The sequence below is a fragment of the Hyla sarda genome, chromosome 7, assembly GCF_029499605.1.
Source record: "Hyla sarda isolate aHylSar1 chromosome 7, aHylSar1.hap1, whole genome shotgun sequence".
Taxonomy (NCBI): domain Eukaryota; kingdom Metazoa; phylum Chordata; class Amphibia; order Anura; family Hylidae; genus Hyla; species Hyla sarda.
In genome coordinates, this window is record NC_079195.1 from 42,468,538 (window position 1) to 42,482,491 (window position 13,954).

A 13,954-nucleotide genomic window follows, 5' to 3' on the forward strand; every position below is an offset into this window, starting at 1 on the left:
TCTTACATTTTTATACTATATCCATTTATTTTTGTCATGTGAATTTATCTATCTCCTAACTCTATATATCATGTACCCTTCTAATGTTTATAGTATCGATCTATCTCATATCTATCTATCTATCTATCTCATATCTATCTATCTATCTCATATCTATCTATCTATCTCATATCTATCTATCTATCTATCTATCTCATATTTATAGTATCTATCTCGCTCTTATATTATCATCTATCTATCTCACATCTATCTATTTATTTATCTATATTGTATCCATCTTTTTATCTCTATCTCTTTCTATGAAAAAATGTATATCTCATCTCTCTCTCTCTTTTTCTCTCTCCCTCCCCCTGTCTTTCTCTCTCTCTTTCCCTCTCTCTCTCTTTTTCTTTCCCTCTCTATTTCTCTCTCCCTTTCTCTTTCTCTCTCTCTCTCTCGCTCTCTCTCTCTCTCTCTCTCTCTATCTCTCTATTTCTTTCTCTTTTTCTTTCTATTTTCTTTCTCTCTATCTTTCTCTTTCTCTCTCTCTCTCTCTATCTATCTCTATCTCTCTTTCTTTCTCTTTTTCTTTCTATTTTCTTTCTCTCTATCTCTCTTTTTTTCTTTCTCTCTCTCTCTCTCTCTCTCTCTCTCTCTCTCTCTCTCTCGTTTTCTTTCTCTCTCGTTTTCTCTCTCTCTCTATATCTCTATTTGTATGTATATTCATAGTATCTGCCTATGTTATTTATGTTAATTGTTGATGTTTACATGAAAACCCATCACACAGCACATAGTTTCTAGTGGACAATCTGTGATGCCCATGGAATTGTTGCTTTGGACATTGTATATACACGTCTGTATACAGTAAGAAGTATCAGGCCATGTCATGGTATCTGTGTGGGGTTGGACTGGAGAATAAAGCCCATCACAGAGGAGACCCCCAGCCTTCCTTTCATGCAGGGGCAGCAGAATGCAGTGCACTTGAGTCCTCCTGGGCTGCTCCTCTCCTCTCCAGAGTTGGGGGTTTGAGTCCCTCTTGTCATATAGTGTGAGGAGAGGGCAAAGCTGCCACACTCGGGCTGATTGTTAGTGTGCCAGCCTGTGTGAATGGAAGACACAGAAGAACAAGGCCCAGGGAGGTGCCATTGTAGGGGCAGGCTGCAGTGAATGGAAGCTTCTGAGCTGCTAGGAAGGTGGGAAGGAGAATGGCTTTTTATTGGATTCAGGGACAATAGGTGTGTGCTGGGGACAAAACCCTCCACAGAGGCCAGATTGACGTTCCTCTATATACCCCATTGATTCCCAAAGTAAGGTTATTATTAAGCCTCTGCTGAGCCCAGGGATGGAGAATGTGGCCAGTGTGTTCCCTATTCTGAGGCTGGAGAATGGAGGTAAAGGGAGAGCAGGGGGTGGAGGAGGCTGATTAGGGAGACAGCTATGTCCTGGCCGGGCCTTTCAGCAGGAGGCTGCCAGCCTCAATGCCAGGTCATTATTGCAACATGTCTAGCAATTTGCCTGGGACAGAGGGGGAAGGGACAGGAAGGAGGCCACAGAAAAGCCCCAAATGTGTCAGGAGAAACACGGGGGCAGCTACATGGAGCATTACATGACCCGAATATCACCCGAATATCACCCAGAGCCCTCAGGCTTAGAGAACATATAGTTATTGTATTGTATATAGATGCGGAGATTGGACTTCTCACCAGTGACAATGCAACATTGTATCAGGAAGGACAAGACGCAGAGCTGTATATACTCTACACTATACTTACCCACTACTCCTCCTCCTCCTTATACTACTACTACTACTACTCCTTATACTACTATTAATACTACTACCACTACTACTACTACTAATAATAATACTACTACCACTACTATTCCTTATACTACTACTAATACTACTACTCCTTATACTACTACTACTACTACTACTACCACTACTACTACTACTACTACCACTACTACTACTCTTTATACTGCTACTACTCCTTATACTACTACTACTACTACTACTACTCCTTATACTACTACTAATACTACTACTACTCCTCATACTACTACTAATACTACTACTACTACTACTCCTAATACTACTCCTCCTCCTAATACTACTCCTACTAATACTACTATTCCTCCTCCTACTACTACTCCTAATACTACTACTAATACTACTATTACTCCTAATACTACTACTATTACTCCTCCTAATAATACTACTACTACTCCTAATACTACTACTACTACTACTACTAATACTACTATTACTCCTAATACTAAAATATCGCATTTAGATTATTGGGCTATACGGGTACCCATGGTTATAGATAGTCATCACCTAATGAATCAATATAACATATAATATACCAAACGGAAAAACAAGGTGCTTAAAACTTAACTTTAAAAGTTAATTTTTAAGCACTTTTTCCGTTTGGGATATTATATGTTTTACTCCTACTACTACTCCTACTATTACTACTTCTAATTCTACTACTTCTCCTACTCCTACTATTACTACTAAGGCTAGGCACTGTCCATTTGTCACAGAACTACATTAATCTCAAGGCTTTATACAGCTCCCGGATGGTACAGTAATACACATTATATATCCAAATGTCTGGACGACATTGGTGACATCTTACATCTATAATATAATGTCTGTCTCCTATCTTTCTATGTATCTGACTATACATGAATGTTTATTTTTGTAATATTTTATTACTATCTCAAATCATTAAGTCCGATCTTCCAATGTTTTTCTTTCTTTCTATTGTATATGATAGGGGGGTCAGTTTGAACTGCGATTATCATTCTTATCATATCATTATTATAATATTATCATATTATGTTTATCATATAATTATACTACTGTCACATATGCTACAATAATAATAATAATATTGCAAACATTATATTTATATACTGCAGTGGAATGCAGGGACCAGCGCTCACCTATTCGGTATATATACATTTTGTTTCCTTCTGAAGAGCAGCAACTACTATTTGGACACTGCTATTCTAGTTCTGTCCTCCTGTATACTCTTTGTGTAATGTTTTCTGATGTCCTGTATATTTTGTAATATCCTGTATAATGTGGGACGACACATAATGCTTTACATGATAAGTAACTGCTTGTTACTCCTAGAGGAAGGATATGTCAGTGAGAACACAAAGCAATTACATATATATATATATATATATATATATATATATATATATGATTTACACAATTCCTATAGCATGGTATATAGTACATAGGGTATAAGTCATTATAAAACTGGTAATTTTATCTTTGGAAAATAGAAATATATAATTATTGTAGCAGTAGTAATAATAATAATAATAATCATCATCCACAATTTACTCTATAATGTCCGAAAATAGATCTCTGTATATCCTATAATATATCCGGGGGTTCACAGGTCACACCTGTTGGGTGGATGTACCAGGTTAGTGAACCATTCATTCTATGAGATGGACTTGGCCCTTTAGATGTTGCCCCTCTCGATGTTGCCCCTCTAGATGTTGCCCCTCTAGATGTTTGAGATTACACTTTGCTGGGGATTGCTGAGACTTCTTGTTCTACCGCAGCAGGAGAAGTAAATGTTCCGTATTGTATCAGTCATATAACTAATTACTACATGTGAACTTAAACCTGTAAATCTGCAACTACAACTCCCAATATATTTGGCGGCACATCTGCAAGGGACACATCAGGGGGTCCTTACAAGGGGGGGGGGGGGTACAGTAGAGACGCATTTGTCACTGACTCCCAATATACCTGGGGATCATCTATAAGGTCACAGGGTACACTCTCATAGTCTCTCAAGGATCATCATCATCCTCCTCATCATCATCTTCCTTATCATCCTCCTCCTCCTCATCATCCTTATCATCATCCTCCTCATCATCATCCTTATCATCATCCTCCTCATCATCATCCTTATCATCCTCCTCCTCCTCATCATCATCATCCTCATCATCATCCTTATCATCATCCTTATCATCATCATCATCCTCATCCTTATCATCATCCTTATCATCATCATCCTCCTCATCATCATCCTTATCATCCTCCTCCTCCTCATCATCATCATCCTCATCATCATCCTTATCATCATCCTTATCATCATCATCCTCATTATCATCATCCTTATCATCCTCATCATCATCCTCATTATCATCATCCTTATCATCCTCATCATCATCCTCATTATCATCATCCTTATCATCCTCATCATCATCCTCATTATCATCATCCTTATCATCCTCAGAAATGTTTGTCAGATACTTTTGCACAATAACATTTAGCAGTGAATACATTTCATGAATATATTAAATGGACAAAATAATTTCTGGTCCCTGATCTGTGGGAAAGACGCAGCAAGACCCCAACAGATCTGTCCTGACAATGCGACTTTACAGCGGTAAACAGGTAAGGAATGGGAAATGTCAACTCAGAAGATGGAAAAAACATAACACACCTATCTACCACCTACCCCATACACTGCAGATTCATGTATCCTCACTCATAATACAGTCACTAAGGTTCTAAGTAACCCTTATTCTCATCCTCCAGTTATTCTACACAGCCTTCATCCTCATCCTCTACTTAATCTATGAAGCCTCCATCCATATAGTACAGTCACTTTCTTCAGCCTCCATAATCTCCACCCACCGGTGTTCTATGCAGCCTCCATTTTACAGTCACTTACATTCTAAGTATCCGTCATCCTCATCCTTTACTTACTGTATTAAGCCTCCATCCAAAGTAACTGGGGTTCTATAGCCTCCATTATCCTTCTTCAGTAATTGGGGTTCTCTGTAGCCTCCATTATCCTTCTTCAGTCATTGGGGTTCTATAGTCTCCATTATCATTCTTCAGTTATTGGGGTTCTATAGCCTCCATTATCATTCTTCAGTTATTGGGGTTCTATAGCCTCCATTATCATTCTTCAGTTATTGGGGTTCTATAGCCTCCATTATCATTCTTTAGTCATTGGGGTTCTATAGCCTCTATTGTTATTCTTCAGTTATTGGGGTTCTATAGCCTCTATTATCATTCTTCAGTTATTGGGGTTCTATAGCCTCTATTTTCATTCTTCAGTTATTGGGGTTCTATAGCCTCTATTATCATTCTTCAGTTATTGGGGTTCTATAGCCTCCATTATCATTCTTCAGTTATTGGGGTTCTATAGCCTCCATTATCATTCTTCAGTCATTAGGGTTCTATAGCCTCCATTATCATTCTTCAGTTATTGGTGTTCTGTGTAGCCTCTATTATCATTCTTCAGTTATTGGGGTTCTCTGTAGCCTCTATTATCATTCTTCAGTTATTGGGGTTCTATAGCCTCCATTATCATTCCTCAGTTATTGGTGTTCTGTGTAGCCTTTATTATCATTCTTCAGTTATTGGGGTTCTATAGCCTCCATTATCATTCTTCAGTCATTGGGGTTCTATAGCCTCCATTATCATTCTTCAGTCATTGGGGTTCTATAGCCTCCATTATCATTCTTTAGTCATTGGGGTTCTATAGCCTCCATTATCATTCTTCAGTCATTGGGGTTCTCTGTAGCCTCCATTATCATTCTTCAGTTATTGGGGTTCTACAGCCTCCATTATCATTCTTCAGTCATTGAGGCTCTCTGTAGCCTCCATTATCCTTCTTCAGCCACCTACAATCACCTCTGGATTTCTTATCATTTTGCTCCCCTCTATTCACCCTACATTATACACTTCTCCTTGTAGCCAATAGTGCTGTTTTCATATTAAGCAGATCCTCTTAGGCTCGTCACATCATCCAAAAATATACACATCACCATGAAACTGCTTGATTTCCAACCCAGTCTGGCCCAGCAGGACCCAGGATCTCATCCTATACACAAGAGCCAGTAGCCATGCTGGAGAGGTGACCGGTCACCAGGGAGGCTATGTCATTAGGGAGATGCCCTGAAGGACAGTTTTGGAGCCTTGCAGACAATCCAGTCTGTTTTATCCCATATCACATAACAGTGTCACCCATGAAGAGTGACACTCCCTAACCAGCGCTCCTATCTCTCCTTATATCTCCATTAAGGCATTTAGACCCTGACTAGGGAATTCATGTATTGTCTTAAGAGAGTGATCAGGGTCTTCTTCCTTCATATATCTTCATGTGTCTGGGCTTCTAGGGAGGAAAGTGCCACAAACATCCTCTGATTGTAGTAAATAAAGCTGGAGACAGGGAGGCTTTGAGGAATCCTCCCAGAATGTAGGACACTTGAGATTGTATCAATGTATCTGTACCTGCACCTTCCAGCTTCCCACACCCTACTCCCATAATGATGATGTATGGGCACAAGTGATGGTGACCTGGGATCAGAGGCGTAACCGGCAGCTCCTGGGCTCCAGTGCAAAATCTGTAACAGTGCCCAGAAACCATTATAATACTGGTGATTTCTTATGTGTCAGATGGGCCCTCAGGTACCCACTGTTACCTATTTCCCTGTCTGGGATACATTTCTACTCCATCCTGGATGCTATTCTTGAAAATGTGGGAATTTGGTTTTTTTTTCCAGGAATGTACTAATTCGACATTTAGGCTAGGTTTCCACTTTTTTTTTATTTTTTGGGCAAAAACACCAATAAAAACGCCCATTCTGCCGCATGGCATTTTTTTTTGTGAAAAAAACTCTGTGGCCAGATGTTAGCTGCAAGTCAATAGGGAACTGCAAAATGCCATATCCACTTGACTTTTTCAGTTTGATGTTTTTTTTAAATCCTTTTGGTGTTTTTCTGCAATTTTGGGCTCCTTGTCAGTTTTTCAAAAACAACCTCTTATTGAGACTTTGGCGTTTTTTCTGGAAAATCTTGGAGTTTTACTCCCATAGAAGTCATAGAAATCGCCATGTGGGTTTTAACTTTGGCATTTTTGCTGGCGTTTTTTTAGGTGTTTACAAAAAAAATTAAATAAAAATAAAACAAACAAAAAAAACAAGTGGAAACCTAGCCTTAGAATTTTTTTTTTTTTTTGCAATAAACATATTAATTGTGCTTTAATGAAGATGAAATTGCCCAGACCTTCTGTGTGACCCGAACATTGCTGGAGGTAAGATTGCCCTTGTAGGACTTTCCCGTCAGTAACTATAAGGCAGGACATACTGGCATACTGGTACAGGAACAAAATGGTGCTGGGTCAGACTGGCCCACCAAGCTCAGATACAATAATGGGCCATAAAGATTCAGAAGACCAGAAGACAACCCTATATTTCCAAGAAAAAAATGCCACAGCCAGATGTTAGCTGCAAGTCAATAGGGAATTGTAAAAAGCAATACCCACTTGGCATTTTTGTCTTTGGTATTTTTTTGTTAACTCCTCTCTGGCGTTTTTCCGCATTTTTTGGGCTTAGTGGCAAGTTTTCAAAACTGCAGCATGATGAGACTGTGGTGATTTTTCTCTATGACATCTTGGCGTTTTTCTTCCATAAAAGTCTATGGGAGAGAAAAAAAACACCAATAAAAATGTATTTTTAAGAGTAATAAAAAGGGGTGACACAGGAAGAACGGCAAGGAGGAGAAAAAGAACAATTTCCACACAATGGTTAAAATGCCAGGCAGAAATGCAGGAAAATGCAGGGACAGTTTTCTGGCGCTTTTTCCAACTTTTTTTTTTTTTGGTCCAAATAAACGCAGACAAAAATAAAACAAGTGGAAAACCTGCTGGGTGACAACCAATATGGGGACCAAGATAGCTCATTAAAGGGTTTTCACTAGAGACATGCCATTGATTTGACACAAATCAAATTGGTTCCAAATCCCCCCCCCCCCAAATTTAGATTCAGGCTAAGTTTCCACTTGTTTATTTTTCTGGCATTTTCTTTTACCTGAAAAAAAAAAAAAAGCCAGAGAAAAACTGTCCTGCCACTGAGCCCAAAACTGACGAAAAATACCAAAAAAGTGTAGCCGCGGTGTTCTTTTCCACAGTGTGACATTTGTGTTGTTTTTTTTTATTTTCTTTTTTGGTGCAAAAAAATAAAAAAAAGCAAGAGGAGACCTTCAACGGGTATTCCGGGATTCTTTTTTTACTTGACTATGCTTCAGAGGCTGTAAAGTTAGTGTAGTTCGTAATATAGTGTCTGTACCTGTGTTTTATTGTGGTCTCACAATGATTTTTGCCCCACTATTTATTTTTAACAGCATACAAAGTTACTGTTGTCTCAGCTTTTCCCAGGTAGCAGTGCTGCCCAAGACATTACATCACTAGTCAGGTGTTCAGAGGGAGCCTGTCTTTGCTTCAATGGGTGAAGCGACCTCTGAGTGGGAGAGAGATCATTCTGCAAGAATTGTAGTTTTGCAACAGCTGAAGGCACCCTGGTCAGAAAACACTGGTCTATTGCATGGTAAGGGTACCAGATGTATTTCAATGGGTGGGGTGGCTGATGTATGGGAGGGAGAAAAGTGACCTCCCACTTACAAACAAGGAATGATGGGACTTGTAGTTTAAGGGAACTCCAACAGGAAATAGTTCACAAAAAGATAGCCACAGCATTATGGTAATCTCACAACATAGCCATTTAGCACAAGACAAGCGCAGATCCTTCCTAAGTAGTGTTGAGTGCGAATATTCGAAATGTGAATTTTTACCACGAATATTGGCACTTCAAAATTTTGCAAATATTTAGAATATAGTGATATATCCTTAATGACCAATATTTGTTTTTTTATGTGAATATTTATGCGAATATTTATGGGAATATGGAATATCGGCACTTCCAGACTGGACACTGATCCCTCCCTTCTTTTAGGTGAGATATAATCGCGCATGCGCATTATGCGAATTTCATTACAAATTTTCGCATGAAAAAAATAGAATGAACATAGTGAATATGCGAATTTTGCGAACATAGGACGAATATTCGTCCATATATTCGCAAAATTTCTAATTCGAACATGGCCCGTGCCGCTCGTCACTATTCCTAAGCATGTCCATTACTGTCTGGCAGGTAAGCACTAAACTCACCTTATGGTGGATAACCCCAGGAAATCGGAATCTTTTTGGATTTCTTTTGGCCTCGAGCAGTGTTTTTCTAAACAGTGTGCCTCCAGCTGTTGAAAAATTATAACTCCCAGCATGCCCGGACAGCCAAAGGCTGTCCGGGCATGCTGGCAGTTATAGTTTTGCAACAGTTGGAGGCACACTGTTTGGAAAAACACTGACCACTGAAAAACGCTGACCAAAAGCCCTAACTCTCATCCTTAAAGGGGTACTCCCCTGGAATTTTTTTTTTTAAATCAACTGGTGCCAGAAAGTTTAACAGATTTGTAAATTACTTCTATTTAAAAATCTTAATCCTTCCTGTACTTATCAGCTGTTGTATGCTCCACAGGAAGTTCTTTTCTTTTTGAATTTCCTTTCTGTCTGACCACAGTGCTTTTCGCTGACACCTTTGTCTATTTTAGGAACTGTCCAGGATAGGAGCAAATCCCCATAGCAAACCTCTCCTGCTCCGGACAGTTCCTAAAATGGACAGAGGTGTCAGCAGAGAGCACTGTGGTCAGACAGAAAGGAAATTCAAAAAGAAAATAACTTCCTGTGGAGCATACAACAGCTGATAAGTACAGGAAGGATTAAGATTTTTTTTTTTTAAATAGAGGTCATTTACATATCTGTTTAACTTTCTGGCACCAGTTGATTTAAAAAAAAAAAAAAAAATGTTTTCCAGGGGAGTACCCCTTTAACTCAACACCATGCGACGCTGATCTCTAAGTAATGGGATCCGATCCATTCCCTGTTTCTCTCCATGAAAGTTTGCACCTAGTTCCAGTCTTGATTTTCCATATTCTTTCTTCCACCCACCCGAATGTAGCCTGGATTTGCTAACAGCGAGTACCTGTCATCACAACGGCGCCTGTGCCATGCTTCCAGGCCATCCGGGACAAAGCCGGAGAGGGTTACATAATTACCCAATTAATTTGCTCTTTACTTGAATATGGTTCCTACAGGAGTCCCCTCCAGCACTCCGCCGCTCTTATTTGTCTTTGTGCTTTGATAAATGTGATAATCTTGTTAACCAATGTTACCATAGCCAACACAGAGCATCCTGCAATAGAGCATTATTAACCCTGAACCTGACAGATGTGGGGCCGAGCGCGGCAGAAGGCCCCACACACAGACTCTGATTCATCCCATTATAAGATGGGCATAAGGTAAGTATTTAACGTCTCACACTGACACTCCTCGAATTGCTGGGTGACTTCAGAAACTCAAAGCCCTCCTATTCCCTGCCAGGCTGAATAAATAGGTTAACAAGAGCCAAAAATAATACAAATCCTGGCAAAGAAGCGCGGCTTCCATTTTGGGCAGTGACGCCGGGAAAGGGACAGTGGACACCCAGGTTTACCACTTATCAGTTCCTAAAGGGAACCAGTAAAGGGGTTATCCAAGAAAAAAACTTTTTTTTTTTTTTAATATATCAACTGGCTCTAGAAAGTTAAACAGATTTGTAAATTACTTCTATAAAAAAATCTTAATCCTTTCAATACTTATGAGCTTCTGAAGTTAAGGTTGTTCTTTTCTGTCTAAGTGCTCTCTGATGACACGTGTCTCGGGAACCGCCCAGTTTAGAAGAGGTTTGCTATGGGGATTTGCTTCTAAACTGGGCGTTTCCCGAGACACGTGTCATCAGAGAGCACTTAGACAGAAAAGAACAACCTTAACTTCAGAAGCTCATAAGTACTGAAAGGATTAAGATTTATTTATTTATTTATTTTTTAGTGAGCATTTTGGATTTTTTTTTATTAAATACATTCTTGCCATATTACAACCAAGCAATGCAAAAATATGTTCATACCTCTCATTTACAAAAATAGCGATTATATCAACACGCTCATTGGTCATCGTTGCTTCCTTTAAACAACTCATTCGCGTTACGGGTTTTTCTTCTACATCACTAAGGATTAAGATTTTTTTTAATAGAAGTAATTTACAAATCTGTTTAACTTTCTGGAGCCAGTTGATAAAAAAAAAAAAAAGTTTTTTCCTGGAATGCCCCTTTAACCTGTCCTTTTTAAAATAAAGTTTCCTATAAATCATTTCGGTTATCATTGCCGAAAGTGTTTGGATACATTTTATACAAGTTATTCCCAAATTAGCAAATACAGAAAACATAGTAAATCACACATGGGACGAGCCGTTCCGCACATGGGGGGGGATGCATGGCTATTTTGTGATGTCACTGTCCTTTCAAGTGCTCAGTACATTAACCCTTCTTTTACTGGGATCCCGAATTCATTTCATGCAGGATTGTCCAGTTTTTTTGTAATGTCAATCTGTAAGGCTGGGATTACACGTGATATTTTTGGACTGTACTTTTTAGCCCAAACCAGGAAGGGGTCGACAGGTTTTTCTCTGTGTCAGTTTCACTCCTATGTGAACAGAGACTAAGGCTCCGGGCATGCTGGGAGTTGTAGTATTGAAACGGTCGGAGGCACCCAGGTTGGGAAACACTGTCATAGAGACAAGTCAAAAGTTTTGTAAAGTTGGCATCCGACCGATCACTATGGGCATCTCTCCTTACCATCTCGACTATAGTCTGGGTGGGTCGAAGCATTAACCCCGGTGAGGCTTTCCATGGTGACAAACCTACAACAGAGGCAAGACATGACCACTAGGGGCACATGGGGATAAAGGACCCTACACTAAACCCTTGCTTGCCATAATATCGTCAGAGTGGCTTTCTAAAGCTGCCACTAGAGGGAGCTCATTGCATACACATCTATACAGGCGCTAAGCTAATTGCTACAGGAAATGTATTCTATAAAACAGTGTTTTGCAAAACTACAACTCCCAGCATGCCCGGACAGCCAACGGCTGTCCGGGCATGCTGGGAGTTGTAGATTTGCAACAGCTGGAGACACCCTGTTTGGAAAACACTGTTCTATAGAATACATTTCCTGTAGCACTTAGCTTAGTGCCTCTAGTGATCGGTCAGGGACATGTCTCTATAGCATGTCAACAGTGTTTTTATGACATTTTAAATAATTCAAATTTTTCAAATATTTTGGACATAATGTATATATATATATATATATATATATATATATATATATATATATTAGAGATGAGCGAACTTACAGTAAATTCGATTCGTCACAAACTTCTCGGCTCGGCAGTTGATGGCTTTTCCTGCATAAATTAGTTCATCTTTCCGGTGCTCCGGTGGGCTGGAAAAGGTGGATACAGTCCTAGGAGACTCTTTCCTAGGACTGTATCCACCTTTTCCAGCCCACCGGAGCACTGGAAAGCTGAACTAATTTACGCCGGAAAAGTCATCAACCGCCGAGCCGAGAAGTTCGTGACGAATCAAATTTACTGTAAGTTCGCTCATCTCTAATATATATATATACTATATACTTTCTGTAACCTGCCCTCACAACAGGCCTGAAATTAAATTGAGGTGTTATAATAGGAGGATGAATTGGGTCGGCTTTTCCGACCCAGATATACACCGGCCCAGATTTATCAAGCTGCATGAGACACAAAGGTAACTAAGGAGATGACCAATTTGTCCATAGCAACCAATCACAGCTCAGCTTTTATTTCTCAACTTGCTGAGGTAAAATGAAAGCTGAGCTGTGATTGGTTGTTATGGGCAAATTACACCAAATTTTTGTCTTAGGCTTGGTTCACACCACGTTTTTGCCAATACAGTTCCTGTATCAGGTTTTTGATTAAAAAAAACAGATTCCTCAAAACCTGACTAAACTGTATCAAAACGTGTGTACAAATTTTTATCTGTATACGGTTTGAAAAATGATGTCCGGTTGCATCCGTTTTTTTACGAAAAAAACGTATACGTTTTGAACTTTTCACTCCATTATGAATAAAGTTTCACTTGTTTGATTGAAATTCCAAGAAAAAAAACTGTGCAAAGTCAAAAACCTTATGGTGAAAACTGTATGGAACTGTGCGCACATACGGTTCTCTACGGTTCCCATTGACTCCCATGTTAAAAAAAAAAAAGCGTATACGGTTTTACACAGTTTTTCACCCGGACCAAAAACCGTGGTAGGCCACGGTTTTCTGTCCGGAAAAAAGAAAAGCAAAAAACCGTATGGTTTGAAAAACGGAGACAACAGTATACAATATAGTGCATACGGTTTTGAATGGGAAGTCCATGGGCACGGTTTTCTGTGTGTTTGCATACGTTTTTTTTTTTTTTAAATGAAACCGTATGCCGAAACTGTATAGCAAAATCGTGGTGTGAACCCACCCTTAAACAGATTAATTAATCTAGGGCCAATATGTGGGCTATAGTTCATGTCAGTTACTGGCCATGGAGGCCACACTTCTTTTACGCTAAACCTCGCCCCCTTTTTTATTTTTTTTATGTTTTTTATTTTTTCTAAAACTTTGCAGACATAACCATAATGATAAATTCTCCCCACAGTGTATACCTTTCCACTTATAGGAGCAGGAACTCCTGTCTTTGACAGGAGTCCCTGCTCCTGTGCACTCTTCAAAAAGGTATACACCAGTGTTACTCAACCAGGATGCCTCCAGCTGTTGCCAAACTACAACTCCCAGCATGCCCGAACAGTCGAGTGGATCTACCCAAAAAAAAAATTTCTGGAAGATATTTGTACAATTCTGTTTGTTACTCACCAAATGTAATGCTGAGATATGAAGCATATCAAATATACACATTTGGGAAGATTTAGCAAATCCTGTGTAGAGGAAAAGTTAACCAGTTGCCCATAGCAACCAATCAGATTTCTGTTTCATTTTGAAAAGGGCCTCTGAAAAATGAAAGAAGCGATCTGATTGGTTGCTATTGGCAACTGGTCTACTTTACCTCTATAAATGTCCCCCATTGAGTCCTTTCTGATGCTGCCCAAGAGATTACCACAGCACATATGGGGAAGCTTTAACAAAACCCGAGTAGAGGAAGAGTGGTGCAGTTGTCGTTAGCAACCAATCAGATCGCTTCTTTCATT

General features: G+C 39.4%; 1 long non-coding RNA gene across 2 annotated transcripts in view; it reads right to left on the minus strand.

The window, feature by feature from the left end:
* LOC130283256 (uncharacterized) overlaps window positions 1-13,730 on the minus strand; it is a 21,354-nt gene extending 7,624 nt beyond the window's left edge. Inside the window, exons 1-2 of one of the 2 annotated variants that reach the window (XR_008846619.1) lie at window positions 13,623-13,730; window positions 2,932-3,063 (exon numbers count right to left, since the gene is read on the minus strand). This is a non-coding gene — a long non-coding RNA (uncharacterized LOC130283256). Of the gene's footprint in view, window positions 1-2,931; window positions 3,064-8,978; window positions 9,049-13,622 lie in introns of those variants that run through there. The other variant, XR_008846618.1, reaches the window with a different exon arrangement.
* Window positions 13,731-13,954: the final 224 nt, after the last annotated feature.